Source organism: Cottoperca gobio, chromosome 24 (genome assembly GCF_900634415.1).
Source record: "Cottoperca gobio chromosome 24, fCotGob3.1, whole genome shotgun sequence".
Lineage (NCBI taxonomy): Eukaryota > Metazoa > Chordata > Actinopteri > Perciformes > Bovichtidae > Cottoperca > Cottoperca gobio.
Window position 1 is genome coordinate 17,562,220 of NC_041378.1, and position 13,126 is coordinate 17,575,345.

General features: G+C 41.8%; 1 protein-coding gene across 6 annotated transcripts in view; it reads left to right on the forward strand.

Annotated features, from left to right (window-relative positions):
- The window catches only part of disp1 (dispatched homolog 1 (Drosophila)), an 85,389-nt gene that overhangs the window by 44,114 nt on the left and 28,149 nt on the right, over positions 1-13,126 (forward strand). Inside the window, exon 1 of one of the 6 annotated variants that reach the window (XM_029462867.1) lies at positions 9,530-9,596. The exons of 3 other annotated variants lie outside the window; for them this stretch is intronic. The gene's annotated coding sequence lies outside the window, so the exon portion shown is untranslated. 2 more of the 6 variants (XM_029462866.1, XM_029462865.1) reach the window with 2 other exon arrangements.

Sequence of the window (13,126 nt, forward strand, 5' to 3'; positions counted from 1 at the left end):
ACAGAGCGAGAGAACTCGGCACACAAAGTGTGAGATGGAGGGAGGGCTGGAGAGAGATGTGAAATGAACATTGTGTTGGACTGTCAAGTGTGTGTGTGTTTGTGGAGAGGAGAGCAGCTGCAGAGGCCCTGATTCCCGTCTCGCTGGCGCACACCTCTCCGCAGGGAGCGGGAAGGGCTCCAAGTGCCCTGAGCTCGGCTCTAACCACCCCCATAACCAGACTACCCTCTTACACACACACATGCATACATGCCTCCTAACACTCTAGGGCCCCGGTCACTTGCTTGTTTTCTACCTTACTTCCTCTGTACGCTGTATCAGCAACCTCAACAACCTTTTATAGGCATGGACAGTACATTAGCATCCAGGAAGAATAGGCTAGAGGGGAACCATTTCTAGAGTAAATTCTTTATACATTATATATCACTAGGATATTTAACGTGCAAGCAGAGCAGCGATGTGGAGCCAGAAAGCCTTTTCACTCCGTCTACTTCAGCTCCCTCCTACCCAGCGCTGTACCCCCCAACCCCCAGAGGGCCCTCCAAGAGCCCACTTGTCCTTCAGTGAGATGACACAGGATGAAGTCACTCCATTTGCCTTGGCAGCAGAAGCTTTGTTTCAGGCGCTGTGGTGATGTGCCAAGGGCTATGTTCTCACAGCAGAGTGTTCTGCCCAGTTCTGTAGCAGAGGGACAAGGCCATAAACACTAAAGTATCCTCTGTGTAGCACAACAAATTGCAGTGTAGGACAGAGCGTGACAAATTCAAGCGGGGCAGGAACCTTTTTTCTCTCTCTGTCATCCACAGGGGCGAGTACATTGCACAATTCAACTATATTGCTATTTCACCAGGCAGCCACATTTGAAAAGAGTAAGGCAGTGGTTTTCAAACTGGTTGTGCCCGAGGCACTCCAAAGTGCAAGCCTAAATCTCAAAGCACACCTGTATTCTTATCCGTGCAAATGAGCATCTCTAACAGGTGTTAGCACTCTGCAAAAGTTTATTTTTATTTGCTAATGCCGCATAACATTTGCAACGATAAAACTCGTGAAATATTTATTAACAAAACAAATCAAGAATCAATTTGGAACTTTGTAAATTTACATCAAAGCAGCAACACCCCCATTAAACCAGGCAGGTCACACAATTAAACATGAGGTAATGGAACTGCACGTGCAGCTGACTCACTAAATGCACGCCTAGCTCAGGATCGGGCGAGCCACAGCCGTGCGTGAGACGAGGAGACGCCGGAGATGCAAGCGGAGCGTCGAGCCAGGTTTATGTTCGACGCCGTACGCCCGCGAGTAAAACCATTCTTTAGGCAAGCAACGCAATGTATAATGCCTTATGGATAATTACTAGAAATTATCAAATCTTCCAGTGTTTGATTCTTGTCTCATTTGTTGATCCGGTTCCAAGTTGGGAAAATTCTGGAATTCATTCTAACATTTAACTTCATAGCAGATATGTAGCATTTATAGTGGAGATGCTTTTCATTTTGCCTGAAATGAAGATGATAAAGTTGTACATGAAATATTTCTGAGTTCCAGGGAAAAGAAGCATTTTCACTACATAACAAAAGCCACATACTTGAAGAGTGAAGCTGTATCTTAAACCTTTGCTTTCTGATGGAAAAGGTTGATAATGAGATGTGACGAGACAGGATCTCGCTGATTCAGCTCAGCCGGTGATTGACTGATCCATCACATCCCACATTCCCCTCACAGTAAAAATCAGAGCAGCACTTGAGCCGCAATTTTGAAAAGAAAAACCTTCTCCTCTTACCACATCCACGAGCCAATCTACTGCGAGAAAAGAGAAGTAACCTGGAACCCTGATGAACCAAATCTTGACACAAAAAGCACCAATAAGGTGATAGTTAGATTTTAAAGTGCTGTTGTCTTCTAATATTCTCTTTCAACTAACAAAAAGAATCCCTGAGTGCAATATCGCCGCCTTTCTCGATGTGTTTCTCACGCAGGTTTACATTGTGGTGATGATAACATGTTTGTTTTAATAAAAGAAGCCAACAGTGTGACAACAATATAGTGTAAAGCAAAGAAAAACAGATCTTTTTTGGCGCCTTTTGGGAATTGACCTTTGGAGGTGATGTCGAACAGCGTCTCTTGCAGTGACACTTTAGTTGTTTGTGGTGGATGCAGCTGGCGGGAATAAGATAACAGCAACAGTCAGTCAGTATTACAAATGTGTTCTGTGTTCAGACACGAATAACACTGTGTACAGTTTGAAAAGCTGTACAATGGATAAGATCACTTGATGTAAAACAGTCCCACAGTGTGATGAACGTCCTCTTTAGTGAATTGAGCTCATATACTGAGCTCATCTGTCCGCGATAGGGTTGGCAATGTGGAGCTCCTCCAAGAGCACGTGATTATTGAGACGGAGAAAGTGCTTTGAAGTGGCCTGGAAGTCAAAGAGAAGTTTCTATATTAGCGTTGTCTGCATTCCAGCTGCTGACTGTGGTGACACTTCAGCTTCAATATTTCTTTCTTGTCTGGAGTTTGTATTTGGAGAAAGAAAGGGAGTGTTTTATCTCCCCGTCCCCCTCAGCCGTGCCTCTCACCCTAACGCCCTTTCCATCCTTCTGTCTCACAGCTTGTTTCCTTAAACTCTCCTACATTTTGTCCTTCCCCACATCTCCACCTCTCTCTCAGTATTTCTGTCTGCCAGAAGGTTTATGACAGCAGGATGTGATCTCACACCTCCTACGATATTTTCAGCCACACAAAAAAAATGTCATGTCCCCCCTTTTTCCTCCCTGAGGCCATCTTGTCCTCCACCCTCAGCGGCCCCCGGAGAAATTTGACACACAGATGCGATCTTTCAAGTTTTATCAGTTTTTCTTCAGAGCCATGTTTGCCCATTTCTGCTCCAGATTGAAACTGTCAGACATTATGTGACCCAGGCCTTTGTTTGCTGCCTTAAAATGATCTTAATTCAAGTCCTCTAAACATTTCTAAATTACACTTTTTAGGCAATTTTAAATATGTTTTGGTACCATCGTTTTCACCTGTGTAAAGAAGTAGGTTTGGTAATAGAGGTGGGGGAGGCAAAATGACTCGGGGGGGCTCTTCAAGCTGACACAACTAAGCTTTGTAGATGCTACTTTGTAGATACACTGTACTTTTATAAAAACTAGCAAATAACACGTTTTAATTTGTGCTGAAACATGTAGTTGATGGAATAGTCAACCAATTTGATAATCGATTAATCGTTTAAGTCAGTTATCAAACAGAAATGACATCCTCTAGTTCCATTTCCTCAAATGTGAGGATTCTCTGCTTTTCTTCCTAAATATGTTATTGTAAATATTAAGATATATTTGAGTTTTAGACATAGACTACGTATGTACTGTGAGGAGTGGACGTAGTCGCCATGACGTCACCCATCGATTGATGGACCACCGTTTTGAAGCTTCGAGTTTAGCTTTTTGCACGTCGCCATCTTGGTTGTTGGCCATCACCATTTAGTTTTTTTGGGAACTGTTACGGCCACGGCCTTATTTATCTGCAGGGATTACTTTATGGCTGCATGCACCTTGTTTTCCCTATTTAGGTAAGCAGATTTGGCCCCTTGATTGGCTGCGGCGACACCTCCTCCTCCCACCTTGATGAAGACCGGCTGTGATTGGTGTGCACCTGTTCCGGCTCTCCAATCCGAGGCGCACTGGAGAGACCGGTGGATACAAATGCCAAACCAGCTCTACAGTCGGGGCTGCTGGTGTTGACAGCCATATGTATTTCTGTTTGGGTCTGTGATGGTCGCGCTCGGATATAGGGTATTGTACGTAAAATATTGTACATGCCATTTCGGGTTCCGTGCAAACTGTCCGTTTTCTTTAGTTGGGACAGTTTGATCGTCAGCCTGTGGAACAAGCTGTTTGTAGAGCTTTGTTAAGCACGCTAGGTGCTCCGGTGCTATTTATGCTTTGTTCTTATTTTGTATTGGTCCGGTTTTCACCCCGAGTTTTGTTTTAGAATTGTTTAGGTTGGGGTTTATGTTGTTAGTAGGTGTTTGACGCCTCGCTGCTCTTGTGTGAAGAGCCCTCCTTTTGTTCCATTTGTCACTTTAAACAATTGATTGCCAATTGCCCATATCATATTAATAAATACACTTTATTTACCATAAAACATCTGGTTGTATGTTACTCCCTTTTCCCTTGCTGGGTCGTAACAGGAACCAACAGTGACATGAGAGGGTTGAGTCAAGTACAATCCAGCGCTGAAAAATATATTTTTAGCGAACAAAATGTTAAAATAAACTTCTGTGAAATGGTTAACGTTCTAATACAAAAACCGAACAACACCCAAACCGGACAAGACCGTCAGTCACAAGGTAGCCACGCCCCAAAGCAGACCCTGCTTTATCGCCTGTTTTACTCTAAATGGGACCATAATATACAAAATGAACATCATGCTGTGTTGGAGAAGACTTAAACCTAGCGACTGAGATTATAAACTTGTCTGGAAAATGTTTACTGAGGTAATATATCCAGTGAGAAGTAGGGTCATAGACTTCTATACAATTTAACTTATTTTTGCAACCAGAGGAGTCGCCCCCTGCTGGCCTTTGGTTGCCGTCTGGTTTTATACATTGGTCGGACAAAAAAAAGGCAATTTATCGATTAGTCGCAAAAATAACATATGAATCAATAATGGAATTATCGTTATACAGTTGAAGCCCTTAATATAATCCAATAGATCATCATGCAATCCGTGTAACAAAACATGACAAATGCTAGCTAAATTTCAGTCGTCAAATTGGTTCCCATATAGGCTTTTATGTTGGTGTTAGCATGTTTTCATCAGAGTAGCATACACTTTAAACGAATCAGAATAAATGATTCCTCCCAGAGGTTGGGTCACACACACACACACACACACACACACACACACACACACACACACACACACACACACACACACACACACACACACAAAGTTTGTTGAGTAGGGGGGATGCTGGGTGTATAAAGGCCTCTGGCTTTGTGTATGTTTGTGCAGTTCCTCAAAGGCTGTTATGAGCAAACGCTAACTTCGGTCCTCTCAAAGAGGAACTTTCTTCCATTAATTAACACACACAAACATCTGTCCACCAAATTCCTCCTAAACAGCCCTTTGTGTGAGTTGTCTGTCTTTCTCTTCTCGGTCTGCATTTCTGTCCATCTGCCTCTTATCCTTCCCTCCTTCTGACTATCCCTCTTTCCGTTCTGCATAACTTCCCTGTCGCCCCGATTGTGTCCGAGATCAAACCAGGTCTGTTCAAACAAATTAAGATCTCCTTTCTCCCTCTCTGCTCTGTAGTATGCAGACGCTTCTCGTTTGTTACTCTCCTTTTGCTGCCTCCTCTCTTCCACTTCATAAGAACCCTGCGTTTGCATGCCACCACTCTCCCCCTTCTTTACTTTCACCTCTCTTGGTCCATCCATCCATCCCTCCCCACCCCTCTCCCTCTGAAAGACAACGGAAAGAAGAGTTTTGATTGAACTGTGTCTTTTCCCAGACTAGGAAGTTGGTTAGGCACTTGAAAAATGGAAGAGGGAGAGCTTGAGAGGAGAGGGAAGAAAGACGGGGGTGATTTTTTTTTTAAGAGCGACAAAGGCTGCTCCTAAGCCCCTAACACCATGTGAAATGCTCAGGAAAAACAGCCCTAATTAGAAGGCTGTGCCTGATTTTTTCCAAAAGTGTGCATATTTTAATGTGATAAAGCAACAGCAGTGAAACAACAGGCCTCTGTTTCTCATTTTTAAACATTGTCTTGTTCCTCCGCCAAATAAATGCAGCTGGCCAGTACTGATTCTGCATGAAAACCTGATGGTATGATTGGGTCTTAGGCTCATGGTAAAAACAATGATAATGCTGATTTTATAGTCGAACTTTATAGAGAATCTGTTTTGCATCTATCGTAAAATCAAATCAAGTCTCTGAGATCCACCTTTCAGAACTAAAACATGTTCCTCCTCAGAAAAAGGAGACGGTTTATTAAAAACTATGTAGATGCTGGTAGCATGGCTCCAGAGATTCATGGAGCCCAGATGATGAATCCTACTGACTCCATGAGGTTCACATTTGTGTCATTTATTACTTTGATGGATTGCCATGCCATTTTGTACCCACATTCATGTCCACTTAAATAAATTCTAATAGTTATTTTTTTTTTTTATCCCTTTTCCTCATTATTAGATCAAATCTTTAAAAAAAAAAAAGATTCTTTGGCTTTTGACTAAAACTGACATTCCGATCAGCCTCAGTTACACTTTGACTTTTGTACTATTATCAAATGTTAGCATGTTAAGACGCTATGCTAAGATAGTGAACACGGCTAACATTAGACCTGCTAAACATCAGCATGTTAGCATTGTTATTGTGAGCCTGTTAGCTTGCTGACGTAAGCATTTAGCTCTCTAACACCAAACTGTAGTTGTTGTCTATGAGCCGATTTATATAGCATCCCTTTGCTAATTGACGATATAAACACTTGAGTACAGAGTTACATAATTATTTAATGTGGAGACATGAACTGTGCATGTGAATGTATTCCATTAGTTATGCAGTCCTTTGTTTGTGACTGCTGGACACATTCTCAGTGTCCTGTTAGCATTTCAGTCAGCGTGTCACTTCTCAACAGTTAATCTTTCGGGTTAGCTGTGAGCACAATATTTTTGTATAAGTGAGGTTTTTCTGCAATGGAATCATTCTGATACAAAAGTCCCCACACCAAAGGCAGAATAAATTTGTACGACATTTGTTAAATGTGTTGCTTGTTTTCTTTCCTAATGAGATAATTTCAGCTCCGTCAGTTCTGGGCTGTGTTGGTGATGTAAGGGACAGCATTTTGGCTCCGCAAAAAAAACTACAAATCATAGCACATTAAAATCTTTTCATCATCCACAAATCAACTAGTATCCTTGCCCTTGGGTTTTGCACCTGCCGACCATTGTGACTCAAACATGTGCATGTGATGTCATTCACAGCCAGTCAACACGTTGGAGAAGAATGTTGACTTAAAGAGCAGCGAATCCGCTCTGCCAGTCTCTTATAGTTTGAGCCAACCGCTCTCACTTTCCTCCCCTCACTCTTGTGTCTGTCATTTTCTTTTTATCTCTGTGTTGTGTATGAAAGGAAATGATAAGAAACAGGCAGATGGGTCATCTGGATACAGCATGTCTCTGCTCAACCACAGCAACATGGCTGATCCACTCACTTGTTCTGCTCCCACACTCCAATTCTGCAGCGAGGATAATGTCAGGCTTCATTTGGGTACATACGACCCCTGTTTGATTACCACCTATTTCACGACGATGCACAAATGAATTTAGCTCTAATCTATCACTGGTAAAACAATGGAAAAAGACTTCCGTCAGACCTGGACAAACTGGCCCAGTCACACGTTAAGAATGCGCGCAGATTTACTTCAACCCAGTGAATCCAGGGTACATCTTAATCTTAAGCACCACACATCCGGCGACGTGTACACACACACACACACACACACACACACACACACACAAAGCTACACATAGGCCAACGTTGTCTGTTTTTACTTGGAAACATTACAAAGAAAACAACAAGAAACTAAAACACGTGTACATGTGTGAGACATATTGCTCCTCGTGAGTGCTTAATCAAGCTTTCCTCATGTGTTTTACATAGAAAACATTGTTTTCCCATCAGAGTTACAGTATACAGCAGAGTGGCAGAAGCAAAATTGAACCTAAGGCCTTCTGTTCCTAAATTTAAATGGAGGGTAACTTAGACATCAGCTCTCATTGGGGTTTCAGCCATTCCGCAGACCCCTTGGGTCCTTGTGGGTAGACGTCAGGGGTCTCGGTGCTAATCGGGTGGGAGATGTCCGTCCTCACCGCCAAGGTGTCGAAGGGGTAAGGTTTCCCTAGTTTCCGCATCTCAGACCTACAGAAGCCAGGGAGCAATGTGAGCAGCGCTTTCTTTCTCAGTCTCTTATTCATTCACTCAACTACTGTCACAACCTTTTCTTTTGTTAGCTTTGTTCATTACATTGTCCACATACATTGATTTCACCATTTTTAGTCACTCTTTCTTTGTCTTTTCTTTATCGCCTTCCTCCTCTTCCTTGTTAGCCAGACATTATCACATGCAGGGGTAGCTGCAATGCTCTAAGGGCTTCTAGGATTACCTGCTGCCTTCCTGCATATATGTCGAAGCGCATTACAATCCAGCATCTGAACACTCTGCTATTAGATCACCGTTAATGTGCTTTCAAATCACACAACCAGTTGGATCATGTTTAAACTTACAAGGACGAAGCCTTTTGTGGAGAGATTATTTTCCCTTTCCTGTTTTCTCCTTCTTTTTGCAGCTGTTTGAGGTTTTTGAAAACAACAATTTGCTGTTGGTGTCTGCCCTGTGTGGCACATTTGCGTCACTTAACAAATCCACTGATAGTTATTTTAACACCAACATTTGGAATTAGCCTAGGAATAAGTTATTCAAATGCAAGTTTGAAGACGCATTAAACATTATTTTTGACATGCCATGCCAAAGCCTTAAATGGTTTAAAAACATCTTGTCCTCCTCTATCCTTGTCTCATTCCCTCTTTAACTGTTCCCCCCTGCTTTTCTTTTTGTTGTCCGCTAAACCTGTCACTTTGATGAGTTGTGTGCAATCATCCCAGGGGCCGTTGGGCTTTCACCAGGGCCTCCGTCCTTCCTGGTACAGTGCGGCCTTTGATGTGGTTTCTTCTTTAGCTCCATGCGGGGAGACCTCGGCTCTGACTAGCTAAACCCAAACTCAGCTTCTCTAATGCCTTTTAACACCACATATTAACTTAATGTTGATCTTGGTGGAGATAAGAAGCTGGATGGTGGGGCCAGTGCTGAAATGCCTTTTGTGTTGTTATTTAAGAGGAAGGCATTTTGTCTTGAGCTGAGCGGCCACATGACCACTATCAGTAGACTGGTGATGGGCTGTGTAATAACTCACAGGCAGCTCCCTCACTGCTGCATCCACAGGGAGCTGGCCCTGAGCGTCAGCAGTATGTTATGAACTATGTTTGGGTCCTTAAAATTACAGTACAGAGATGTCTCATCAAGGCTGCGGTCTGAAGGGCTACTTTGTTGTGTTGTTGATTCTTGGACAATGGTAGTGATATTAATTCAGAATCAGAATAACGCCAGCTACAATAAATGCCAAACATTTCTGCCTGATTAGAGTGGAAGGACGTCACAAATGACAATGTAACAGAAATAATTTGATCCAAACTTAATTTCTTTTCATACTAAAGTAAAAAACAGCACAATGAACTCTACACAACTTCTTAGTACCAGGTTATTATTATTAGAGACAACTACAAAGCACTAAATGGCTTAGGCTTTGACTGGCCCCGGGGCCAGCTGTGAGAGAGCGCCCCACTACTGCAGATGATTACAGCTTGCTATATGAACTGTGTCCTAATCCTGGTGGACAGTTGAAATTAAAGCCAGGTACGGCCCTCCGCCTTCCCAGAATTCCCTGTGATAAACCTACTCCCCTGCTGAGAAGAATCGGTTGTGTGTGGGGAAATGCATCTCCAGAAGAGTCTCTAGTCTGTAAAGATGAGGTATTTATTTTAGCAAATCGGGGGCCACTGATGAAACTAAAAGATTAATGGCATACACTGATTCATTTGAATGTGATTTCTGCATTGTTCCCAGCATGAGTTTAAAATGTATGAATGACAACCTAAATTAAAGCCGGCATTGCATTGTGTATGTTTCCTGGTTTTGCAGACATTGTATGCACCATGTAAACTCTGGTACATGAATGATCTCTTTCATAATCCTTTAATCAAAGACATAACAGAAGTCGCTTTGCTCTAAACTAGTTTATGATTCAATGGGCATTAGAAGCTTTAATACAAAGTTATCTGACCACATTCCTCCCATGCCCTGCATGTACCCCAAAAAAGCATCTAAAAAGAAAACACATTTTATCAAAGCCTTTATTTATGTACTTATGTTTTGTCAGTAGGTTGAACTAGTCATTGGAAAAATTGCTAAAATTTTAATTTAATGCCACAAATTTGATGAGCTGTGTCCTTAACTTGGATAAGGGAGGAAGTTGTATATTCTAAAATGAAAACATTAAGTTGAGGATGTATTGACTTGGACAGTTCTGAGGTCGGAATGAAACCAGTTACCCAGGGCTTATGTTGCCTTGGGTGGGGAGGTAGAGAGGAGGGATGGCATTTTAAAGTAGTTATTAAAGTAAGCCTAGAAGATCAGCCAACACATCTGAACAGCAATCTATAATTTAAGTATACTGATGTGTTAAAGAACGGGTGTGGCCTTATTAAAGAATTATGTGGTCGAATTTCAGTTAATTAAAGGCTGTCTGCTATCTCTGCCGGGTTGTTGAAAGCCATTTTTGGTAGTTTCATTTAGAAAATGTATTTTATATAATTAATTTTGTACTTAAACTATATTAACTGTATTGTATTGTACATTCAAGTGTTTGATAACTGAGACTAGATAACTTTAATTAGCATCCTACACTGGGGTATGTGCAAACAACAGTTTAAATGAGCTGTTTATCAAGGACACAGCTTTTTTGACATTAAACCAACAGAGTATTGATTTAAGGGTAAAAGACTTAACTTATTTTTTTACAGTTGTTTTACCTTCACGTTTTAACTATATTCCAGTTCCAGTTTTCAATGTACGCTAGGCTAGTATCACATGTCACGTAGTATGATTTTGTAAAGGTAGCCTAACTGAACAGTGTTACATTAATTTATATTGTGGATGTATGAATAGGTAATTAATAGTAGAATTCTCCAATGTTTTCCTTCATGCACCATTTTGTATTTCACTTGCTGATGCTATAGCCTTTTTCGGGCAGCCTCGTGCCCCTATTTTTAAGTTTTCTAAAATCTTGTAATGCGCATGAGTGGTAAAGTTACCTTGGCGCGTGCCACTAGTGTGGCAGTGAGCTGGTTAACGCAGACGGTGAGACTGTCCTATCAGTGCTCTACGGTGCAGTCCCAGCCCACCGCCTCCTGCCTCCGTCCCTCCGGAGAGAGCAGGGAGCCGAGGTTTGTGTGTGTGTGTGTGTGTGTGTGTGTGTGTGACTGTTTGTCATTCTGGCAGGACACACTCCCATGAGAAACAGCCCGCTCTCCCCGAGACTTGTCGTTGCCTTTTCGGGGTGTAGTGTTTGTTTAACAGCGCTTGCGGATATTTTGAAAGAAACGAAGGATTCTATATTTTTCTTGGTGGAAACGAAGCGCCGCGTGCTGCAGACCCCATCGTCGATAACAAGCGCAAAGCACCGGGAGACACAAAACACGGTAGGATACTATGCATACTGGCTGCTCTTCACACGGTTTTTGTTTTCTCCGGATTTCGATTACCTTCTAAGACGAGGAAGTCGGTGAGCTACAAACAGTAGTGTGCGTTAACGTGTTCAGAAGTAGTGAGAAAATCCCGATTTGGTAATTGTGTGCCGTTTGTGTGCGTTGAGCGTCAGTGTGTCCGGCCAAGTGGTTTGGCTGCAGCATAGTAGACGGATGTCAAAATTACTTCATCTCTTTTTCCCGTCAGCGGTTTCTGGATATAACTGATGCATTAATTATTGTTTTTGAATTTAAATAGTAAATCAGTAGATGAGTAAAGCAGGATTGGCTATGTAGCCGATCATCTCAAGGCAAACAGCCACCGGTAGAATCTCAGAAAGCGATAAGCGACCCTAACCCTAACCCTAAAACATAATTTGCATAACTTTCATAAGCTTGTTTTTGCTTATCTTACCTAATCAGTAATCATGGGTTTGCTATCAATAAGATTTATGTCAGCCATTGAAAAGTAGAGAAACTTAATGTAAGTGAGTTTACCACCATGCATTCATTAACTTATGTTTTCATTGTCTTGCCTACAGCCAGAATGACACTGATGTAAATGTTGGATGAGCAGGGTTTTGCTTTACCCTTGCTGGGAAGAGTTTCTACATAAACGGTTATGGTACTAGTCTTTAAAGCAGATCATATACTTTTTGATATGTACATGTTACAGCATCTCGTCTGGTATTTTAACATGGTCGAATAGGAGTTTCCATAATTCTTACTTAATTCATGCAGGTTTCATTCTAATGATTGTGTTGGACTCCTGGGTTGATGGAATGATTAAAACGGCACTCGCCGTGTTCACCTAATTTACCACAAGACTCACCACTGTAGCCTTCAGCCAGCTCCATCAAACTGGAATGTTTAACAGCCCAGCTGTGAAAAAGTACCCAGAGGGGTCAAATATGTCCAAAATCTCTCCTGACAACCAGAAACATGTCAAAGAGAATGTGTCCTAAAGCCATGTCTGGCATGTGAGTACCTAGCTGGGATAACTGTTGTTGGTGTTATTATTATTATTATTATTATTATTAGAAGTAATGGGATTATTAACCGTCTCTTGACTGATTCCTGGTAATTACTGCCTATTAGCTTTAATTAAAGGGATGCAGGATCCCTTGCCTTGTGCTGGGTAGCTGCATGACGCCCAAGGTCTCTCCTTCTCTCCAACCCCATAATCATAAACTTCACATGAAAGAGGGCAGAAGAAGCACTTTGTCATCACCTGCGTTATTCCAAACCACTTGCCCTGGTGGGGCTTTTGGTCGACTTTCTTGGTTATTTTAAGGTTAAATAATTCTTCCTACCAAGGACTTTGTGGCGTTTGAGAGGGGCTGAGTGTAGCTGTCATTACTGACACAAAGAATCCCTTAAAGCTACAGATTTGATGGTAAAAATGCCGCTTAAAAGGACACTTCATCACATTTAGAAGGTCAGACAGTTATTTATATATATCTCCTCCTTGCTATTGTGGATTTAAAATGCTAACAACATATATCCTTGGCTTTCCTTACCCTTTTTCTAAAAGTTAAATTCTGCGTAATTAAAGTGCAGCAATTCAAAGGTAATGCATTTTAGATGAACCCGAGGATGAGGTAAAGACATGAGAAAACAGGAGGAAATCCTAATTCCACCACTTAATACACTGCTCCTTTCATCCCTTACTTGGTTACTAGCATTACCTTCTTCTTTTGCGTCACAGTTAATTACTAACAGGCTGCAAAGCTAACATGCTTTAATTCAGTTATTCT